Source organism: Penaeus vannamei, chromosome 15 (genome assembly GCF_042767895.1).
Source record: "Penaeus vannamei isolate JL-2024 chromosome 15, ASM4276789v1, whole genome shotgun sequence".
Taxonomy (NCBI): Eukaryota; Metazoa; Arthropoda; class Malacostraca; order Decapoda; family Penaeidae; genus Penaeus; species Penaeus vannamei.
In genome coordinates this window covers 31,923,668-31,929,181 of record NC_091563.1, presented here as the reverse complement: position 1 = coordinate 31,929,181, position 5,514 = coordinate 31,923,668, and the positions used below count along the sequence as shown (strand labels likewise).

Genomic DNA, 5,514 nt, shown 5'->3' with positions numbered 1-5,514 from the left:
GCTCATTCATTGGGTCAGGCCTCGCACAATTTTAACAAACCGGCCGATTATCTTAATGTATTATTTTTACCTTTACACTCTATTATACACACTGTCATCACTACATCCGACTCATCACACACAAAACAGTGTAAGCTTCCTTCTCCGTCTCCTTATCTTCCTCTCTGTCAATGTTATGATTAATAGTAGAGGATATGCCTACATACTATCAAATAAAAAAGAAAATATGTTTGTCATAACAAAAAAAAAAAAAAACGGCGCATAGTTATCAATACACGACATGTACATAACATTTTGCTCATTTGGATTCTATAAAGTCACAAAAAATCAGAATGAAAAGCGAATGTACTCTTTTTGATACGTGAATGAGAGTTTCCTACACAGACACACAGACAGACTTGCAGACACCCTCATACACATGAATAGATCTTTCTTAATACTTTTGTTATTCCCTTATGTTACTCATGTATATATATATATATATATATATATATATATATATATATATATATATATATATATATATATATATATATATATTCATTTTATCCCTTCATATGCATTTACTGTTCATGCTGAAAAATAAGAAATAACCTTTCTAAACTTTAGGAAATATATGACATGTCTATCAATACACAGAGACTGCGATAGAAAATAATTTCTAAATGTCATACCTTTCATAAAAACCCTCTTCTTTGTGTACATCAGAAGGGTGAAGAGGAGGAGTAGAGAGAGACAGTATCTTTCGTTGTTCTGTGTGAGGTTGACGTGTGCCTCGTGTTTCTCCCTGTCGCCGTTTGATGTCGCTTTACGTCGCATTTTTCGGTTGTCCTCTTCTCTTCCACAGTATCCTCACTATGCATCATTTGCTACACACACGCGCACACAGCATTACGTATAAACAGACATACACCACATACACACAAACACAGACACTAGTGTATATATATACATATATTTATATATATGCATACATATGTTTGTGTACATATACATACATACATATATGTGTGTGTGCATTTATATATACATTCAAATATATGTATATATGTATACACATAAACAAATGAATATATATATATATATATATATATATATATATATATAAACATATATAAATATGTGTGTGTGTGTGTGTGTAGATAGATACCCACATACACACATATATACACCACACACACACACATATATATACAAATATATGCATATGTATATATAGATAGAAATAGATTGATAGACTGATGTGGATATGCACACACATACATACATACATACATACATACATATATATATATATATATATATATATATATATATATATATATATATATATATATATATATATATATATATATATGTATGTGTGGGTGTGTGGGTGTATATATATAAACAGATAGATGACTATAATGATTAAAATATTGAAAGATTCATATGGTTATATACATATTTATATATAAATATATGTATATTCATATATATATATATATATATATATATATATATATATGTAAGTATACGAATATATATGTTTATGTAACACATATACATGCAATTATACACACACACACAAATGCACACACACTTACACAAACACACACACACAAATACACATACACACAAACACACACACACACACACACACACACACACACACACACACACATATATATACATATATATATATATATATATATATATATATATATATATATATATATATATATATGTGTGTGTGTGTGTGTGTGTGTGTGTGTGTGTGTGTGTGTTTGTGTGTGTGTGTGTGTGTGTGTGTATATGACATATGTACACTCATACATTCCCGTTTTTCTTTTCTCTCTCTTTTTTAATGCCGTATTCTCTCTCTTAATCGTTCTTTAGCCGTTTTGTTGAAATAGTGCGGGGCCCGACCCAGTGAATATTTATTGTATGGACGTGGATATATACCGAAAGAAATGTATATCTATCAGTCTATACATGCATATATACCCTATAAATAGATAAATATACATCTATTAGATAGACAGATCGATGTATATCTGACATGCATCTATTTCTAAGTGTATGCATATCTGTATATATGCACATTAATTAGGTCAGTCCTGGCGCAAATTTGACAAGCCGACCGATTTATTATTATTATTATTGTTATTTTATCTTTACCATTATACGGGCTATTATATACGCTATCATCATCATCAATACATTCGACTCATCACACACAAGACAATGTATGCTTCCTTCTCCCTCTCCCTCTATTCATCTTTCCTTCTGTTACTGCTATGATGTATAGTTGGTATGCCTACATACTATTAAATAGTAGAAAAAAAAATGTGTAGTTTTTGTTCTCATCGGGAATCGAACCCGAGCTCACCTGATTCAGAGTCAGTCGTGCTGACCACTGCACCATGAGAACTTATCTATATTTTTATATATAAATATATATATATATATATATTTTATATATATATTCATATATATATATTTTTTTATATACATATATATATATATATGTGTGTGTGTGTGTGTGTGTGTGTGTGTGTGTGTATGTGTGTGTGTTTATACACACATAACATACATACATACACACACACACACACACACACACACACACATATATATATATATATATATATATATATATATATATATGTTTATCAGTTAATAATGGCTTATCTGTAATATCTGAATATACATTTGTTAATATATTTTGAAATTAAATATTACTCGTCTGTCCGTTTATTTGGAATTTCCTTTATCATTCGTATCGACAGAAACAAAGCGACGAAATGAATACAATTAAAAAACAAATAAAAAAAATCCTAACCCAAAATGGGCCTTCGTGTGATTCCAGAGAGAGAGAAAGAGAGAGACGGAGAGGCAGAGAAGAGAGAAAAAAGGCACATGGAGAGGAGAGAGAGAAACGAGTACAAAGAGAGAAGAGAGACAGACGAAATAAAGCAAAACTTTAAAATACAGACGAAAAAAAGAAAACACAACAAAACAAAAAACAAGCAAACATTAAGAAAATAATAACCTCAAAGCCATCACATCAAAAATACGCATAGCTGTCAGTACACGGCATTAGACAACAACAAACTTGGACACAACAGATCTTTTCCCTGTTAAATTACCTTTCTCTTCAATTATCCTGACCTTGTATCTGTGACACTCACGATTCTGCCTTACTCTTCTTACTCTTCTGCGATATACGCTTCCGTTGTCTTGCCCAAATTTGGTCATTTTGATCCTGTAAGATCATATGAAATTAGAATAAAAATCTTGAATGTACGCTTTTTGATACGTGAGTGAGAGGTTCCTACACACTGACATACAATCATAAATGAAGACACACACACACACACCTGAATAGATCTTTACTACTTTTGTTATTCCCTTATATTACTCAAGAATTATTTTCGTACAGTCATGTCTTTTTTTTTGGATACATATCCTTTGGCCGGTTTGCTAAAATTGTGCTAGGCCCGCCCTAATGAATATTAATAATACGGACGTGCATTTATACTGAAATAAATACATATCTATCAATCCAGACATGCTTAATATATATCGGATAGATAGATAAATGTATATCTGTTAGATAGATAGACCGATGTGCATCTATTTCTGAGGGTATGAATGTCCGTATATATGCTCAATAATTCGGTCAGACCTCGCACAATATAAACAAACTGGCCGATTTTCCATATTATACACACAATCATCATCATTACTACATCAGACTCATCACACACAAAACAATGTATGCTTCCTTCTCCCTCTCCCTTTCTCTCTTATCTTTTTCTGCCACTGTTATGATTGAAAATTTATATGTGTACATACTACCAAATATGAAAAAGAAAAATGGTTAGGATTTGCTCTCATCGGGAATCGAACCCGAGCTCTCCTGATTCAGAGTCAGTCGTGTTGACCACTACACCATGAGAACATATTGTTAATGGAGAGGAAGATGTATCTTTCTGTCTTTCTCTTGCTGTCTCTTTATCTCTTTCTCTGCCTGTGTATGTTTGTTCGTCTGTCTGGCTCTGTATGTCTTCTCTCCCTCTCCTTGTCTCTGCTACCCTGTCTTTCTCTTTTTTCTTTCTCTTTATCTCTGCTACTGTCTGTCAGTGTGACTTTCTCCTCCCACCTCATACCTTTATTATAAACCTTCCGTTTTGTATACATCAAAAGGGTGAAGAGATGAAGGAGAAGGGAGAAATAGAGGGAAAGTTAGAGAGAGAGAGAGAGAGAGAGAGAGAGAGAGAGAGAGAGAGAGAGAGAGAGAGAGAGAGAGAGAGAGAGAGAGAGAGAGGAATATAAGAAAAAAGTTAATTTCCCTCCACTTTCCCTTACACTGCAGCATTTTTTTTTTCTTTCTTTTTTTGTGAGGTTGACGTGTGTCTCGTGTTTCTCCCTGTCGCCGTTTGATGTCGCTTTACGTCGCATTTTTCGGTTGTCCTCTTCCACAGTATCCTCACTATACATCATTCTGCCACACACACGCGCATACCAGGATACGCATACACACTGACGTGCACAACACACACACACATATACTAATATATATATTTCTATACACACATACATATCTGTGTGTGTGTACACACATATATATAGATAAATGCATACAGATAAATAAATGTATATATACTGATATATATGTGTGTTTATAGATAAACAAATGTGTATATATATGTGTGTGTGTGTACATGTATGTATATGTATGTATATGATATGCATATATATGCACATAAATATATATATGTACATATAATATAAATACATATGAATATATATATGTATGAGCGTGTGTTTATAAACAGATACACATACACAAATATGCGCCACATACCCATACATACATCTATATATAGACATGCATATGTATACATAGAGAGGCAGATAAGGAAATATACATATATTCATACATACATATATTTATATACAGATAGATAGCTAGATTGATGAAAAGATTGATAGACAGGTAGATATGATTATATACAGACATATATATTCATATATACATAAATATATGTCTATATATGTATATGTAAATATATGTATATATAATATACATAGATACAAATACACAAACACACGCACATAAAAACACACACACATATATATAATCATTATATATGTATGCATATATGTATGTATATGGATATATATATACATATATATGTATATATATACATATACATACATACATGTATATATATATATATATATATATATATATATATATATATATATATATATATATATACATATATATATATATATATATATATATATATGGATATATATACATATATATATGACATATGTCCACTCACATATTCCCGCTTCGTGTTTCCTTAAACGCCGTATTCTCTCCCTTAATCCACCTCCCAGAAGAGCGATGTTCAAGAAGCCTTTGTTTCAGAGAACAATTCTCTTCATCCCCGAGTTTGATGCTGATGTCGGAAATGCAATAAGGTTCATCTTCAGACGAGATATTCAAGACATCAT

General features: G+C 31.5%; 2 non-coding genes across 2 annotated transcripts; both read right to left on the bottom strand.

Moving 5' to 3' along the window:
• Positions 1-2,340: 2,340 nt before the first annotated feature.
• Positions 2,341-2,413, bottom strand: TRNAQ-CUG (transfer RNA glutamine (anticodon CUG)). The gene has a single exon. It is a non-coding gene; the product is annotated as a tRNA-Gln (tRNA).
• Positions 2,414-3,873: 1,460 nt separating this feature from the next.
• Positions 3,874-3,946, bottom strand: TRNAQ-CUG (transfer RNA glutamine (anticodon CUG)). Its single transcript has one exon. It is a non-coding gene; the product is annotated as a tRNA-Gln (tRNA).
• Positions 3,947-5,514: the final 1,568 nt, after the last annotated feature.